Source organism: Rutidosis leptorrhynchoides, chromosome 3 (genome assembly GCF_046630445.1).
Source record: "Rutidosis leptorrhynchoides isolate AG116_Rl617_1_P2 chromosome 3, CSIRO_AGI_Rlap_v1, whole genome shotgun sequence".
Taxonomy (NCBI): domain Eukaryota; kingdom Viridiplantae; phylum Streptophyta; class Magnoliopsida; order Asterales; family Asteraceae; genus Rutidosis; species Rutidosis leptorrhynchoides.
Genome location: NC_092335.1, coordinates 541,916,454 through 541,936,353, shown reverse-complemented (window position 1 = coordinate 541,936,353; position 19,900 = coordinate 541,916,454).

Here is a 19,900-nt window from a genome sequence, read left to right as displayed (position 1 = left end):
AATGACCGGTTTGTCGATTTTAAAACTTTAGTCGCAGTTAAAACCAAATGTAAAATATTAAAAATAAATACAAGACTTAAATTAAAGCATAAAGTAAATAACGATAATGAAATTGCGAATAATAAAAGTGCGATAAAATAAACTTGCGATAATTAAAAAGTACAATAATTAAAAATGCAATTAAATAAAATAACAATAAAAAATACGATAATTAGAAGTGCAATTAAATATAAAATAAAGGAAATTAAATATGAAATAAAAGAATTATGCTTATTTAAACTTCCGTAATCATGATGTTTGACGTGTTGATTTTAGTTTTATGCCCATGGGTTAATTGTCCTTTGTCCTGGATTATTTAATATGTCCATACGGATTTGTCCATAATAGTCCATCAGTCATAAATATAAAGAGCGAAAGCCTTCGTCAAATTATTCTTATTCCCGAAGTCAAATATTCCAACTAATTGGGGATTCGAATTGTAACAAGGTTTTAATACTTTGTTTAATGAATACACCAGGTTATCGACTGCGTGTAAACCAAGGTTTTACTACTTTGTTAACAATTACACCAATTACCCTTGAATGTAATTCACCCCTGTTTCAACAAGTCTATTAACTATTAATCCAGTTCCGTGTCCGGTAAAAAGAATAATTATTGGTATTTATAGATATCCCGCCCACCGTACCCAGTCAAGCGTATGTGGTTATATATAAATACGTCAAATTATAAGTTTGTATATTAAATTAACAAGGTATTGTTTAGTTAATATAAAACCCATTAATAGCCCATAGTCTAATTTCCACAAGTGTCGTTCTTTTATCCAAACCCCAATTATGGTACAAAGCCCAATTACCCAATTTTAGTAATTAGCCCAACATCATAATTACTTCGGATTAAATAAGCATAATAATAACTTAGCTACGAGACATTAATGTAAAAAGGTTGAACATAACTTACAATGATTAAAAATAGCGTAGCGTTACACGGACAGAATTTCGACTTACACCCTTACAACATTCACTAACATACCCTTATTATTAGGATTTAAAATTAAAATTAAAATATAAATTATAAATATATATTACGTATATATTGAGAGAAGAAGGAAAAAAAGATGATTAAAATGATCAGAATTCGGTTGGCTTTATAGGGAGTTTCAAAACTTGGAGCTCCGCGACTCGCGGCCCTTTTGGCCTTCAAACTCCGCGAGTCGCGGAGTTTGCTTTTACAGCTCACACGAGTTTGGCTCTTTGTTTACCGACGGTTTTAAATATTTATATAATATATAAATAATTATAAGAATTATTTAAATATTATATTATATTTATGTGCATAGTTGACTTGTAATTTTTAGTCCGTTGCGTCGAGCGTTGAGAGTTGACTCTGGTCCCGGTTCCGGATTTTCGAACGTCCTTGCGTACAATTTAATATCTTGTACTTTGCGTTTTGAATCTTGTACTCTTGTAATTTCGAGACGTTTCTTATCAATAATTGGAACCTCTTTGATTGTATTTTTTACTTTTGAGCTTTTTGGTTGTTTGCGTCTTCAATTCGTCGAATCTGTCTTTTGTCTTCACCTTTTATTATTTAAACGAATATCACTTGTAAATAGAACAATTGCAACTAAAAGCTTGTCTTTCTTGAGGAATAATGCTATGAAATATATGTTCGTTTTTAGCATTATCAAATATTGCCACACTTGAGCGTTGCTTGTCCTCAAGCAATATCGTCTTGAAATACTAGAATCACTTCTTTATTCTTCACACTTTGTACATCAGTGATTTCTATACGGCGGTATAAACAATGGTAGTAACGATATGGTTTACAGTCCCACATGACTATAAAAATTTAGATCCATTAAGGAAATTGGATCTTTATGAAAACATTTGATCTTTTGAAAATTAAATCTAGTTTTTACCCTAGATAAGTTTTCCGGAATAACCCTTTACCGGTGTTTGCAAAATATTTTTGTGGGTTTGGTGGGTTTCAGATTTGAAAATTTTAGCTCAAAACTTGCGGTTTTGTGTCACCCACTTGCTAACCTTGTATTTGGAAAGCAACACGTCCAGTTTACTTGTCCCGTATATTACCTTTCGGTAAACTACCGTCCGGTTGTAAAGGAAAGCGTTGAACAAGCAACTGTTAAGGCAATGTCCCCTGACATGCTTTTAATTATGGTCTATAACGTGTCGGACGCAATTACTATCCTTGGTAGGAGCAATAGTAAAGCTCACCCTTATGATTTTTTCGGTCTGGCACAAGGTCCTGTCTTTGACCACTATGCAACCACCGTTCTTACGGTTGACACCCGATTTGGTTCAGGTGACCTAATGAATTCCAGGTGAATTCCTAGGATTTTACGTTCAAAGATAATGAACGCATTGAAAATAGGGTTTTCAGAAAACAAATCGGTTTGTAATTTTGATCAAAATATTTTCTCGTTCAAGCTCGAGTTTAGATGTCATTGAATTCCATGAGTTTGAATTCTCAATCTTTAAGGTCAATCTCTAGGATTGAGTAATATCAGGCTTAAAAGCTAATTTTTGATCTTTTAAGGAGATTATCCTTTTTGGGGATCTGATTTATTAGTCTTATCCAGCTAATTTGCATGGTGCCCCCCCATTTTACGAGATAAATCCTTCTCATGGTTAGGATAAATCTGACCACTTGCCGACCCTGTTTAATGCTGAGGTCCGTGGATTTCCTGCTGATTTTAGTGATGAATTTTCTAGATTTTTCGTCAACCTACAGCTGGTCTGGATGACAACTTCTTGACCTAAATCAAGAAGCGCGTTTCTTTTTCGGAAGACTTTACTTCCTTTTAATGATGGAATTGATTCATCGTGTAGATCCATCTTTCTTACAGTAAATCAGGTAAAACTTTTTAGTTTAGTCCAAAGCAAAAGTATTTTCAGTTATTTGTACAAAAATATGTGATATATGTTTTGAATAACTTGGAGAATTTTCCCACACTTGGCTTTTATTTTCCTTTTTATCGTCCTCTATTCCATTTTAAATGAATTTTAACATTTTGGTTTGTTTCTCAATTTATGTCCTTTCCGAGGTAACAATAATTTCGGTGTTAAAACCTAGTTTTATCGTTCATAAATATGTATAAACATGATTTTGAGTTCATTTAATTGAAAATTTTTAAAAATTTTACTAGAATTGGGTAGTCAGTATATAAGACTAGGGCTGTTCTTTATTATCAGAGAGCACTAGATTCTAATGCAACTACTGCTTTACTAGTATTTTTAATGGTAACCAAGTGTATAAAGTAAAAATTTTAAAATCCGAAAGAATTTAACCCCTTCCCACACTTAAGATCTTGCAATGCCCTCATTTGCAAGAAATCAGTAACAATTTAAATTATTGAGGGTGATTTGTGTGAAAATGATTAAATTTTACCAAAGTTCCAAATATATTGGTGTTTGTTTGCTGAATGATAAATGGTGCACATCATTTGTTCATTCCGTCTTGTTGTTATTTCACATATATTTTGCATCTTGTCGTCAAAATTAGTTGCTTTTGCTGAACTTAATGCCAGTCTTTGAAAATGCGTTGTTTTACCCTGTTGTGTACATAAGATAAACTGCAAACATATATACATATTTTTGAAGTTTGGTATATTACCCCACATTCAAAAATTATTAAAATCTAAGAATAAAAGTTAGAAAATTATAAAAACTATTACAATATTAACATAAGTATTAAACGTATCAACATTACAAATTACAAAATAAATAAAACTAAGTAGACTAGGGATGATACTGGTACCAATAGGGGTTCCAAGCATAACCATAGGTGCTATAGAATGCTTCGGCAGGGTTATATGTAGGATACGGTGGTTGCATCTCTATAGACCAGGGAGGGAATATGGGTTTTGGCGTAGGAATATAGTTTCTACTTATATGTTGGCAATGAGCTATGATTTGGTTTTGATGAACTTGCCAATCTTCGAATGCTCTCTGTCTAGCATTTTTGTACTCCTGTGCGGCTATAAACCTTTGCATTTCTTGCATCTCATTTCCCCCTCCTACATTACCTTGCTGTTGGTTTCTCTCAACCTGTGGATGTCTACCATGGTATTGTACTGCGGCGTTATTTCGCCTCTTCAAAACTTTCGCACCATGGTATACATTTAAACCTATAGTATCTCGGGGTTCTGGTTCTTCTACTAATAATCCCCCCCAACTTATATCCACACCGAGATATTCAGCAATCAAAGTAATAAAAATACCACCTCCTATTATGCTATGCGGTCTCATCCCCCTTACCATAGCTGATAAATAATAACCCACACAATAAGGTATACTTACAGCGCTTTGTGGGTCTCGAATACATATATGGTAAAACAAATCCTGTTCATTTACCTTTTCCTTGTTCTTACCTCTTTGTGTAATCGAATTAGCTAAAAACCTATGAATTACTCTTAATTCAGCTCTATCTATATCCAAATAAGAGTAATTTCCCCCTTTGAATCGGTGATGGCTTGTTATTTGACTCCATACACCGTGTGTATCAAAATTTTCATCTATCTTTCTATCATTTAGTATCAACCCTCTACAATCGGCAGATGCTAACTCCTCAGGCGTATATATACGTAAAGCCTGAGCCATGTCTAGTAAAGACATGTGGCGCATCGAACCGCCTAACAAAAATCTAATAAAAGATCGATCGGTTAAACTAGCTACCCGATCATTCAACTCTATACTACACAACAATTCTTCACACCATACTTTATATACAGGTCTACGCATGGTGAATAAACGTACCCAGTCATTAAAAGTAGAATTACCATACCTCTGTACAAGTAATTTCCTAATTGGCCCGGCCAATTCTACAGCTTCTAATGGTCCCCATTCTATGACCCTAGGTACCTCAACAACTTTAGAATGAAGCGTATGCAAACCCCGTTGGTATTTTGGATAATCTATCCAAAGTCTGTCAAATCTCAGGTTCGGGTGCAACTCTTCCAAGTGCATATCAAAAAATGTCATGACTGGATGAGGTATATCTTGCTTGTAGTAGTTATCCACCTCCTGTTGTTCCGCATTCTCAGCAGGAGCATTGCGGGCTTGGGATGAAGATTCACCCCTTTCAGTCTGCAAAACACATCAAACACAATTTTTGTGCATCCAAATATGCATTAGTGTCAGCAAAATCATCAATCAAAATAATTACAATGACATGATCAATTTATATCAAACTTAAGCTTATTTTCACATTTTTATCAAATCTACACTTTTTCAAATAAGCATATACGAAAATGTTCGCCAAGTTCATAAGCATTCAACTCAAATAACATGTCAAAATAATCATTACTAGCAATTAAACAAGTTTCAAATGGCATTATCTCTCAAAAATCAAGTTCATGAATTTTAGACTTGAAAAAGTCCACTTTAATTCTCAAAATCATGTTTAGGCTCAAAGTTTGGATCATTTAACTACCTAAACATGTTACACTACTTAATTTAGCAATAATTCATGACAAAAATCGGCCATAACCTGTTTATATCAAAAAGCCCCAAATTTGCTCAAGAACACAAACCCTAGATTACTCAAAATTTGAAGTTTAAGGCTTCTAATCATGTTAAATAGCATCAATCTAGGTTATATAAGCATAATACATAAACAATTTAAGCATAATTACACTAAAAAGCATCAAAATCAAAATGGGGAAAAAATTGCTCAAGAACACTAATTTCGGATTAAATGGTATTTAGGTGTAGAAATTTACCGTTTTTCTTGAGTAATTCCTAGATAGCATCCTTCTCAACATGATTTTAGTAAAAGATTTGGTGATTAACGGTCAAAAATTGTGAATTTGGGGTGTATTTTTCGGGTTTTTCGTGCAGTATTTTTCGCAGTTTGTTTGAGTTGTGGAGTGCAACTGAGCTGTTTCAGCTCCTTTTAATTTTTTCTGTAATCTGATCCCTCCGCGAGTCGCGGCATTTAAGCCTTCAAACTCCGCGAGTCGCGAAGTTTGGTTTTTTTTTTCTTTTTATATATCTTATACTAATTAAAACAATTAAGTAATTAATTTTAAAATTTTGTTTCCCTTGTTATTTAGGACGAGGTCGTTTCGGATCGATGTCCTAGTCCGTCCCTCGACAAAATTTTAAAATTTGTCTTTTTGTAGCGATTGTTTTAAAAGCTAAGATTTTTGGGTTTTTTAATGTTTTTGGCATACTTTAATTCAATAAGATTAAAAATAATGATAATAAAAGTTCTCGTCCCTCCCTCGGGTAAAGCAATTTCGGTTCAAAGACCTAGTCTTCAACTTACGACGAATTTTAAAAATCATATTTTTAACTTAATGAAATAAAGTAAATTTTTGTTTTTAAATTCACACAATTTAAATATAAAATTCAAAATTAATATTAAAAATTCACACCAAACTTACAATTTAAAATGCATAAAATTAAAAATTCATATTTTAAAAATAAAAAAATTCACACCAAACTTAATTTTAAAAATTCATATTATAAATTCACACCAAACTTATATTAATTTTTTAAATATTTACAATTTTAAATATATTGTTTTTACAAAGTTTACAATATTAATTTAAGATTTAAATATTAATTTTAAAAATATGGTAAAAATAAAATTAAAAATCTTTTTGGCTTTTTATCCCACTTTAATCAATCAAATATTATCAAAAATATGCGCCCCTCTTTTCGGTAAAGTAATTTCGGTTCCAAGACCTAATTTAACTCATGACGAATTTTTGAAATATTTTGGGTTGATTGATTAAAGATATTTATTCCTTAAGAATAAACGTTAAATTTCACAGTGATGTAATAAATTTTTGAATGATATCAATAATTTCGGTCGCCAAACCTAATTTTATTCAATACCAATTTAATACTTTATAGCGAACAAATTAGCGTTTATTATCAAAAGGTTAAAAATAAAAAAAAATAAAATAAAAACTGTACAGACATAACTGTGAAATAGTATTCTTAGTTATATGATCTATCCCATTCATAAGATAGTCGGTTTAATTGATTTTCCATAGCTACATAGGCGTAACCTCGAGCATTCAGTGTCTTTTCTTCTAAACATATGAACGGTCCATCTCTGCATAAAGTAACAAATTCGGTATTTGAATAGGTTTGATTATTTGAACATTTACCTCCATGTGACCATTTTCCTCATTTGTGACATCTTTCTAGGTGTCGTGCTCTTCTTTTCGCTGCGGATTTTGATTTTCCTTTACCAAATTGTAACTTATTATCTTTGCATCTGGATTCTTTTCTAACTCCGTCCATTCTTTCTCTGATTACTGATACTATTTCACTCGGTAGTATGTCATTATTACGTTTAGTGATCAAAGCGTGTAGCATTAGACCATGATTTAGTTCACAGGCAGTCTTCATTTTGTAAAAACCTAAAAAAAAATTAAAAATTCAGAATGGGGGGAGAAGACTAGTTCTTTAGAGTCTGCTAGGGAAAGACCATTCGGGTTCTATTTTAGAGAACTACACGAAAACAGACAATCTAACTCTAACAGAAATACATATTATCCTTTAAAGACTTGATTCTCCCCACACTTAGTTAGCTGTGGTGTCGAAATTGTGATTAACTTCGTTGTCGACTTCCATCGGACTATGTATGTAGTGTTTAACTCTGTGACCATTAACTTTAAATTCAATCCCATTTGAATTTATCAATTCTACTGTTCTGTATGGGAAAACTCTTTTGACTATGAATGGTCCAGACCATCTTGATTTCAATTTTCCAGGAAATAGCATGAATCGTGAATTGAAAAGAAGAACTCTGTCTCCTTCTTTAAATTCTTTTGAACTTCTGATTCTTTTATCATGCCATTTCTTCGTTCTTTCTTTATAGATTAATGAATTTTCGTATGCTTCATGTCTTAATTCTTCTAATTCGTTTAGTTGACTTAATCGTAGACGTCCGGCTTCATGTAAATCAAGATTACATGTCTTCAAAGCCCAAAATGCTTTGTGTTCAATTTCTACTGGAAGATGACATGCTTTTCCATAAACAAGTCTAAAAGGTGTGGTTCCAATTGGAGTTTTGTAGGCTGTTCTAAAAGCCCAGAGTGCATCCTCCAATTTAATGGACCATTCCTTCGGATTTGATCCTACGGTTTTCTCTAGAATACGTTTTAAAGCTCGGTTGGTATTTTCAACTTGTCCACTTGTTTGTGGATGATATGCGGTGGAGATTTTATGAGTTACTCCATATCTTTTAAGAACTTTCTCAAGTTGATTATTACAGAAATGAGTACCCCGATCACTTATTAAAGCTTTCGGTGTTCCAAACCTTGCAAAAAGACGTTTTAAAAAATTGACCACAACTCGTGCATCGTTAGTTGGGAGAGCTTGTGCTTCCACCCATTTAGATACATAATCAATGGCTACGAGTATATATAGATTATTATGAGATTTTGGAAATGGACCCATAAAGTCAATACCCCAAATGTCAAATACTTCACATACTTGGATGACATTTTGTGGCATTTCATCACGTTTGGCTCCAATAACCCGGTCCACGTACAAATCCAACTATTACTACGAACCAGAAAATTTTGATGTCTATCAATTTAACCACTTAAAATAAATTTTCGTAATTTTAAGAAATTTAGATAAGAAGTAGAATAAAAATCTATGTCCTAAAACTAGAATAGCGAGAAATAAGAAAGAAAAAGAGTGTGTCGAAAAAGGTCGAAGAAGAAAAATGGTTGAAAAATAAAAGGTGACGGAAAAATAAAAGAAACTTATAAAACTTAAAAATACTTGACTAACCTAACCTTATTACTACAACTAACTTAAAATTATAATCGCAAATTGAGATTACTAATTGGAATGATAATTGATACATAGGTAAAAGGTGTCTAAAAATATTAAAGCTTACAGGAAAAACTAAATCCCAAATGGAAATAACTTAAAAAGAAACTAAATCTTAAAAAGGCGTCGCAAAATTCTAAAGCAACTAAATCTTAGTCTAAAGAAAAAGCACTTAAGGAATTCTACGGCAAAGCCTAAAAATCTAGAAGTAAAAATAACTATGGCAAAAACTAAGTTTAAAACTAAATATGAGCTAAAAATACAAATATTATGCTAAAACAATTAAAAAGGGACAAAATATAAAAATATACAAAAAGTTGTAAAAAGTACAATTTTTATAAAAATATTATTTTTATATTATTTATTTATTAAAACTACTAATTTTACAATTTAATTAAACTAATTAAACAAAATATTAACAAAAACTAAAATAAATAAAAAGTAAAACTTAAAATAAAACTAATTATAATAATAATAATAATTAGGGTTAAATAATAATAATAATTAATTACCCGTAATTAATTGCAGTTAGGGTTTCTGTCGGTGTCAGAGTTACTCCGCGAGTCGCGGTATTCCAAGCAACAAACCTCCGCGAGTCGCGGGGTTCAGAAATTCAATTGACAGCTTGTTTAAAATTCGACGCGTTTTTTTTTTATTTTATTATGTTTTCTGTTTTATAATCTAAATATTTATATAATAAAAACTTATATTTAAAAACTAAAATAAAAATAGTACAAGATTCAAAACGTCTCGAAATTACAAGAGTACAAGATTCAAAACGCAAAGTACAAGATATTAAATTGTACGCAAGGATGTTCGAAAATCCGGAACCGGGACCAGAGTCAACTCTCAACGCTCGACGCAACGAACTAAAAATTACAAGTCAACTATGCACATAAATATAATATAATATTTAAATAATTCTTATAATTATTTATATATTATATAAATATTTAAAACCGTCGGTAAACAAAGAGCCAAACTCGTGTGAGCTGTAAAAGCAAACTCCGCGACTCGTGGAGTTTGAAGGCCAAAAGGGCCGCGAGTCGCGGAGCCCCAAGTTTTGAAACTCCCTATAAAGCCAACCGAATTCTGATCATTTTAATCATCTTTTTTTCCTTCTTCTCTCAATATATACGTAATATATATTTATAATTTTAATTTTAATTTTAATTTTAATTTTAAATCCTAATAATAAGGGTATGTTAGCGAATGTTGTAAGGGCGTAAGTCGAAATTCTGTCCGTGTAACGCTACGCTATTTTTAATCATTGTAAGTTATGTTCAACCTTTTTACATTAATGTCTCGTAGCTAAGTTATTATTATGCTTATTTAATCCGAAGTAATCATGATGTTGGGCTAATTACTAAAATTGGGTAATTGGGCTTTGTACCATAATTGGGGTTTGGATAAAAGAACGACACTTGTGGAAATTAGACTATGGGCTATTAATGGGTTTTATATTAACTAAACAATACCTTGTTAATTTAATATACAAACTTATAATTTGACGTATTTATATATAACCACATACGCTTGACTGGGTACGGTGGGCGGGATATCTATAAATACCAATAATTATTCTTTTTACCGGACACGGAACTGGATTAATAGTTAATAGACTTGTTGAAACAGGGGTGAATTACATTCAAGGGTAATTGGTGTAATTGTTAACAAAGTAGTAAAACCTTGGTTTACACGCAGTCGATAACCTGGTGTATTCATTAAACAAAGTATTAAAACCTTGTTACAATTCGAATCCCCAATTAGTTGGAATATTTGACTTCGGGAATAAGAATAATTTGACGAAGGCTTTCGCTCTTTATATTTATGACTGATGGACTATTATGGACAAATCCGTATGGACATATTAAATAATCCAGGACAAAGGACAATTAACCCATGGACATAAAACTAAAATCAACACGTCAAACATCATTATTACGGAAGTTTAAATAAGCATAATTCTTTTATTTCATATTTAATTTCCTTTATTTTATATTTAATTGCACTTCTAATTATCGCATTTTTTATTGTTATTGTATTTAATTGCATTTTTAATTATTGTACTTTTTAATTATCGCAAGTTTATTTTATCGCACTTTTATTATTCGCAATTTCATTATCGTTATTTACTTTATGCTTTAATTTAAGTCTTGTATTTATTTTTAATATTTTACATTTGGTTTTAACTGCGACTAAAGTTTTAAAATCGACAAACTAGTCATTAAACAGTAAAAACCCCCCTTTATAATAATAATATTACTTATATATATATTTGTATTTTTTTATAGCGTTAAGCTTTGTTTAAAAAGATTCCCTATGGAACGAACCGGACTTACTAAAAACTACACTACTGTACGATTAGGTACACTGCCTATAAGTGTTGTAGCAAGGTTTAAGTATATCCATTCTATAAATAAATAAATATCTTGTGTAAAAATGTATCGTATTTAATAGTATTTCCTGCAAAAATTAATAGCTATTTCGTATACCGTGTGTATATTTCGGGTGCTATTGTAGGTTAAAAATAAAACTTGTTGAATTCGAGAGCTCCGAAATCACCAACTATCCCGATGATACTTTTTATTCAGTCTTAGCAATTTCACAACATACCGACACATTAGCCTCTACCGACAAAATCATTGATCCATCAATGGATGAAGAAGAAGTAAGGGTGACAAATTGGTACTCTTGGAAAAACGATAACGTTGAAAATTTTACTCCCGAGATCAAAATAGTGGGACCGATAATGATCGTTAATGAAGAAGAATTTACTTCGATCCCACAATCTACCATTCCAAAACATTCCACTAATCTTCCACAGCCTTCATTAGATGATCACACCTCAGATTCTACCCAAACGGGTGAAAGAGGTGACGACTTTAAGCCGGAAGAGGAATTATTTAGAATTGTCCACCCTAAAGAAATATGTGCGTCAGTGTATAATGATCCATTTGACCAAGAACCAGAAAAGAGACTAATCCATATTCTGAAAGCTACACTTAAAGGAGAATTAAAAAGTGACACTCGGGTAGGTTTAGAATTTTATAATTCTAAACTAATTGATATATTATATACCACCCGAGATGTAAATAACTGGCTTACTATTTTAATTCATGGAACCTTTTCCACCGACTTCACATGTCGTTCGATAAGTGTGGGGAAATCCAGCCCCACTTAAATGTTAAAATTTGGGGAAAAGTCGAGTGTAACGACTCAGATTAAACATGCACAAGGCTTTAGTGTTAATTTTCACAGTAAATATATTTGTGTGTTTTCTGTGTTTTCGTGTGTTTTGTTTGTTTGTGTGAAAAACAGGGTAAAAGGAGCATTTTCAAAGACTAGCAAACAGTTCAGAAAAGCAACTATTTTGACGAAAAACATGTGTATGATAACAATCGAAGGAATGAACGATGTTGTGCACCATCTGTCATCCTACAATTCTATGGTATCTTTAACTATCTTTCTACACTATATACCCTCGCGAATTTATCGTTGTAGTCTGATTTCATGCAAGTGAGGGCATTGCATGATCTTAAGTGTGGGGAGGAGTTATAAATTCTCTCAGGTTTATATACTAGGCTTATTTTCTAAATATTGAGAAAAGTTTTAAAATTTTTAAAATTTTAACTAAATGAATTCAATTATTGTTTATATATATTTATGAATGATAAAATTAGGTGTCAACACTGAAATTATTGTTACCCTCTAAAAGGACATAAATTGAGAAACAAACCAAACGTTTGAATTTATTTATTAGTAATGAAAAGATTCATGAAAAAAGCCAAGTGTGGGGAGAATCTACCAAGTTATTATCTATCACATGTTTGCAAAGAATTATTATTACATGTGCATTTTCTTTGGACTATATATAATTGTTTTACCCGTAAAAATAAAAATGGATCTTCAGGATGGCTTAACTCCATCCTTAAAGGAAGTAAAGTCTTTCAAAAAAAGACACGCGCTTCTTGATTTAGGTCAAGAAGTTGTCATCCAGACCAGTTGTAGAGTCTACGAAAAACCTTGTAAAGTTTTCTCGAAAATCAGCTGGAAATCCACGGACCTCAGCATCAAACAGGGTCGCCAAGTGGTCGGACTTATCCTAACCATGAGAGGATTTGTCTTGTAAAATGGGGAGGACGCCTTGCAAATCAGCTGGATAAGACTGGTGAACCAGATCCCCAGAAAGGATAATCTCCTTAAAGATTAAAAATCAGCATTTAAGCTTGATATTACTCAATCCTTGAGATTAACCTTAAAGATTGAGAATTATAAACTCATGGAATTCGATGATATCTACACTCGAACTTGATCGAGAAAATGTTTTGAAAAATATAAAACCGATTTGTTTTCAAAAACTTATTTTCAATGCGTTCATTACTGTTGAACGTAAAATCCTAGGAATTCACCGGAATTCATTAGGTCACCTGAACCAAATCGGGTGTCAACCGTACGAACGGTGGTTACATAGCATGGTCGAAGACAGGACCTTATGCCAGACCAAAAACTTCTAGGGTGATCTTTACTATTGCTCCTACAAAGGATAGTAATTGCATCCGACACGATATTGACCATGATTTTATGCAATGTCTTAAAAGACATCGCCTTAACAGTTTCTTGTTCATCGCTCTCCTTTGCAACCGGACAGTAGTTTACCGTAAGGTAATATACGGAACAAGTAAACTGGATGTGTGCTTTCCAAACACAGGGATAGCAAGTGGGTACACAAAACCGAAAGTTTTTAGCTTAAAATCAAAAGAAGATACGAAACCCACAACCCACAAAATGTTTATGAAAACTTATACCGGTAATGGGTTAATCCGGAAAACGAGTCTAGTGTAACAACTAGCATGCATTTTTAAAATACAAAACGTTTTCATCAGGTTCCTATTTTCTCTAAGGATCAAAAATTTTCTAAGTCACGTAGGACTTTAACTACGACCCTTAAGTTTCATTAACTTGAAACTTGTTCGTTATTATGAATTGAATTGATGGAATTTGTATCGTGACGAGAAAGAAATCATCATCATTGTATATAGTGTGAAATAGAGTGTGAAAAACAAAGGAATAAATCGTGTGAAGTGTGATTCCCTATTATTTCGAAGTATTTTTAGTTCTGTATTGCTTGAGGGCAAGCAATGTTCAAAGTGTGGGGAGTTTGATATTGCTCAAAATGAACATATATTTAGTCGCAATATTCCTCCTAAATAATAGGTTTTCATATGTAATTGTATTATATTTCCATTGTAATTGTAAAAATAAATAAAAGTGAAGACGAAGTTTGAAAATGAAGATTAAAGACGAAAATGGTCAAAAACGCTCAACGTACAAGTGATACTCCAAGATGTTCAAGATCTTAATGCACAAGTAAAAAAAAAAACACGAAGTGCAAGAGATCAAGGCTAGTCACCAGACAAGTTGTAACGATTATGCACGTTTGTATAATATATATATTATATATATATATATATATATATATATATATATATATATATATATATATATATAAATGTCACGTATGAAATGAGGTACAGTGGAAGTAATCAAATGCACAACTAAATGTTCTCAACCACAATTCTACACCAAACATTCAAATGGGGTACAGTTTTCATAGTGGACATAAACAAATAATACAAGACAAATGGGGGACAGAATGTTGTCATAGGAGTTGCTTTTCAAAGATACATATATTCAAGATATGTGCAATAATTGAGAGAACACAGAAAACACACAATGTAAGAAGAATAATAATACTCCGTAGTAAGGAGTTTTCAGTCTCAGACTGATACTCTCCGTAGTAGTAATTAATATTTACTCCATAGTAAAAAGTGTGATAGTATTTGGTATCGTAATATTTGGTATTGTAATATTTGGTATTGTGTGGGTATGTAATTCAAGTTCTCTACTACATGAAGCTAAAGAAAATGAAGAATTACTTTGTAAGTTTTATCTTTTCATCTTTTTCTATGTTTTGTAGCTAAATAATTGTTATGTTTATTTAGCCCAAGTAGTTATGATGTTTGACTAAAAATAAGGACATGGGTAAATTAAGCTTGTACATGGTTAATATTTAAATAAAGAACGACCTTAAGGGTAATTGGGATTTTGACTATTAATGGGTGTGGTAAATAATTAAGTGACAACTTGTTAAATTACCATTACTTATAACTTGCTATATATATAAATAATCACATACGTTGACCGGACACGGAAGACGGATTATTTATATATATAGAGAGTTATTCATTGAAACGAACACGTGAATGGATTAATAGTTAAAAGACTAGTTAAAATTAAGGTGGGTTACATTCAATGACAACTGGTGTAATTATTGACATATGTGACAACCGCGTCAAATCATCTAAATAGTAATTAGTTAGAATATTTAACTGTGGTTACAAGATAGAATGACGAGGACACTCGCATTTGATGCTTGTAATTATAGGACTGCACTGGACAACTCCAGGTGGACATATTAAATATTTTACGGGTATAAAGGAAAATTAACCCAGGGTAAAAAGTAAAAAAGTCAAAAGTCAAACATCGTAACTACGGAAGTTAAATAAGCATAATACTCTTTTATTGTATTTTTTTATCTTGTTTAGTTAATTTGTATTTACTTTTACCGTTGTAATTTTTATACCTTTTTACTGTCTTCTAGTTTAATATTGCCTTAGTTGTGAAGCTAATAAGTAGAAACATAAAAAGACAAACCGGTGGTTAAACGGTAAAAACTCCTAAAAATTAGTATTAGCTATAAAAGTAAAATTAGAATCCCAAAATAGAAAATAGAAATAACAAGGCTTTCTCGTGGAACGAAACTCGGATTTACCCCAACTATCTAACCATACGATTAGGTATACTTGCCTATTGTGTTGTAGTAAAAATTAGGTTTAGTCCGTAAATAAAATAATAATAAAACTTGTAGGTTAAAAATATATACCACTACGAACAGTAGTGTAGTTTTTAGTAAGGCCGGTTCGTTCCACAGGGAATCTTTTTAAACAAAGCTTAACGCTATAAAAAAATACAAATATATATATAAGTAATATTATTATTATAAAGGAAGGTTTTTACCGTTTAATGACCGGTTTGTCGATTTTAAAACTTTAGTCGCAGTTAAAACCAAATGTAAAATATTAAAAATAAATACAAGACTTAAATTAAAGCATAAAGTAAATAACGATAATGAAATTGCGAATAATAAAAGTGCGATAAAATAAACTTGCGATAATTAAAAAGTACAATAATTAAAAATGCAATTAAATACAATAACAATAAAAAATGTGATAATTAGAAGTGCAATTAAATATAAAATAAAGGAAATTAAATATGAAATAAAAGAATTATGCTTATTTAAACTTCCGTAATCATGATGTTTGACGTGTTGATTTTAGTTTTATGCCCATGGGTTAATTGTCCTTTGTCCTGGATTATTTAATATGTCCATACGGATTTGTCCATAATAGTCCATCAGTCATAAATATAAAGAGCGAAAGCCTTCGTCAAATTATTCTTATTCCCGAAGTCAAATATTCCAACTAATTGGGGATTCGAATTGTAACAAGGTTTTAATACTTTGTTTAATGAATACACCAGGTTATCGACTGCGTGTAAACCAAGGTTTTACTACTTTGTTAACAATTACACCAATTACCCTTGAATGTAATTCACCCCTGTTTCAACAAGTCTATTAACTATTAATCCAGTTCCGTGTCCGGTAAAAAGAATAATTATTGGTATTTATAGATATCCCGCCCACCGTACCCAGTCAAGCGTATGTGGTTATATATAAATACGTCAAATTATAAGTTTGTATATTAAATTAACAAGGTATTGTTTAGTTAATATAAAACCCATTAATAGCCCATAGTCTAATTTCCACAAGTGTCGTTCTTTTATCCAAACCCCAATTATGGTACAAAGCCCAATTACCCAATTTTAGTAATTAGCCCAACATCATGATTACTTCGGATTAAATAAGCATAATAATAACTTAGCTACGAGACATTAATGTAAAAAGGTTGAACATAACTTACAATGATTAAAAATAGCGTAGCGTTACACGGACAGAATTTTGACTTACACCCTTACAACATTCGCTAACATACCCTTATTATTAGGATTTAAAATTAAAATTAAAATATAAATTATAAATATATATTACGTATATATTGAGAGAAGAAGGAAAAAAAGATGATTAAAATGATCAGAATTCGGTTGGCTTTATAGGGAGTTTCAAAACTTGGGGCTCCGCGACTCGCGGCCCTTTTGGCCTTCAAACTCCGCGAGTCACGGAGTTTGCTTTTACAGCTCACACGAGTTTGGCTCTTTGTTTACCGACGGTTTTAAATATTTATATAATATATAAATAATTATAAGAATTATTTAAATATTATATTATATTTATGTGCATAGTTGACTTGTAATTTTTAGTCCGTTGCGTCGAGCGTTGAGAGTTGACTCTGGTCCCGGTTCCGGATTTTCGAACGTCCTTGCGTACAATTTAATATCTTGTACTTTGCGTTTTGAATCTTGTACTCTTGTAATTTCGAGACGTTTCTTATCAATAATTGGAACCTCTTTGATTGTATTTTGTACTTTTGAGCTTTTTGGTCGTTTGCGTCTTCAATTCGTCGAATCTGTCTTTTGTCTTCACCTTTTATTATTTAAATGAATATCACTTGTAAATAGAACAATTGCAACTAAAAGCTTGTCTTTCTTGAGGAATAATGCTATGAAATATATGTTCGTTTTTAGCATTATCAAATATTGCCACACTTGAGCGTTGCTTGTCCTCAAGCAATATCGTCTTGAAATACTAGAATCACTTCTTTATTCTTCACACTTTGTACATCAGTGATTTCTATACGGCGGTATAAACAATGGTAGTAACGATATGGTTTACAGTCCCACATGACTATAAAAATTTAGATCCATTAAGGAAATTGGATCTTTATGAAAACATTTGATCTTTTGAAAATTAAATCTAGTTTTTACCCTAGATAAGTTTTCCGGAATAACCCTTTACCGGTGTTTGCAAAATATTTTTGTGGGTTTGGTGGGTTTCAGATTTGAAAATTTTAGCTCAAAACTTGCAGTTTTGTGTCACCCACTTGCTAACCTTGTATTTGGAAAGCAACACGTCCAGTTTACTTGTCCCGTATATTACCTTTCGGTAAACTACCGTCCGGTTGTAAAGGAAAGCGTTGAACAAGCAACTGTTAAGGCAATGTCCCCTGACATGCTTTTAATTATGGTCTATAACGTGTCGGACGCAATTACTATCCTTGGTAGGAGCAATAGTAAAGCTCACCCTTATGATTTTTTCGGTCTGGCACAAGGTCCTGTCTTTGACCACTATGCAACCACCGTTCTTACGGTTGACACCCGATTTGGTTCAGGTGACCTAATGAATTCCAGGTGAATTCCTAGGATTTTACGTTCAAAGATAATGAACGCATTGAAAATAGGGTTTTCAGAAAACAAATCGGTTTGTAATTTTGATCAAAATATTTTCTCGTTCAAGCTCGAGTTTAGATATCATTGAATTCCATGAGTTTGAATTCTCAATCTTTAAGGTCAATCTCTAGGATTGAGTAATATCAGGCTTAAAAGCTGATTTTTGATCTTTTAAGGAGATTATCCTTTCTGGGGATATGATTTATTAGTCTTATCCAGCTAATTTGCATGGTGCCCCCCCATTTTACGAGATAAATCCTTCTCATGGTTAGGATAAATCTGACCACTTGCCGACCCTGTTTAATGCTGAGGTCCGTGGATTTCCTGCTGATTTTAGTGATGACTTTTCTAGATTTTTCGTCAACCTACAGCTGGTCTGGATGACAACTTCTTGACCTAAATCAAGAAGCGCGTTTCTTTTTCGGAAGACTTTACTTCCTTTTAATGATGGAATTGATTCATCGTGTAGATCCATCTTTCTTACAGTAAATTAGGTAAAACTTTTTAGTTTAGTCCAAAGCAAAAGTATTTTCAGTTATTTGTACAAAAAAATGTGATATATGTTTTGAATAACTTGGAGAATTTTCCCACACTTGGCTTTTATTTTCCTTTTTATCGTCCTCTATTCCATTTTAAATGAATTTTAACATTTTGGTTTGTTTCTCAATTTATGTCCTTTCCGAGGTAACAATAATTTCGGTGTTAAAACCTAGTTTTATCGTTCATAAATATGTATAAACATGATTTTGAGTTCATTTAATTGAAAATTTTTAAAAATTTTACTAGAATTGAGTAGTCAGTATATAAGACTAGGGCTGTTCTTTATTATCAGAGAGCACTAGATTCTAATACAACTACTGCTTTACTAGTATTTTTAATGGTAACCAAGTGTATAAAGTAAAAATTTTAAAATCCGAAAGAATTTAACCCCTTCCCACACTTAAGATCTTGCAATGCCCTCATTTGCAAGAAATCAGTAACAATTTAAATTATTGAGGGTGATTTGTGTGAAAATGATTAAATTTTACCAAAGTTTCCAAATATATTGGCGTTTGTTTGCTGAATGATAAATGGTGCACATCATTTGTTCATTCCGTCTTGTTGTTATTTCACATATATTTTGCATCTTGTCGTCAAAATTAGTTGCTTTTGCTGAACTTAATGCCAGTCTTTAAAAATGCGTTGTTTTACCCTGTTGTGTACATAAGATAAACTGCAAACATATATACATATTTTTGAAGTTTGGTATATTACCCCACATTCAAAAATTATTAAAATCTAAGAATAAAAGTTAGAAAATTATAAAAACTATTACAATATTAACATAAGTATTAAACGTATCAACATTACAAATTACAAAATAAATAAAACTAAGTAGACTAGGGATGATACTGGTACCAATAGGGGTTCCAAGCATAACCATAGGTGCTATAGAATGCTTCGGCAGGGTTATATGTAGGATACGGTGGTTGCATCTCTATAGACCAGGGAGGGAATATGGGTTTTGGCGTAGGAATATAGTTTCTACTTATATGTTGGCAATGAGCTATGATTTGGTTTTGATGAACTTGCCAATCTTCAAATGCTCTCTGTCTAGCATTTTTGTACTCCTG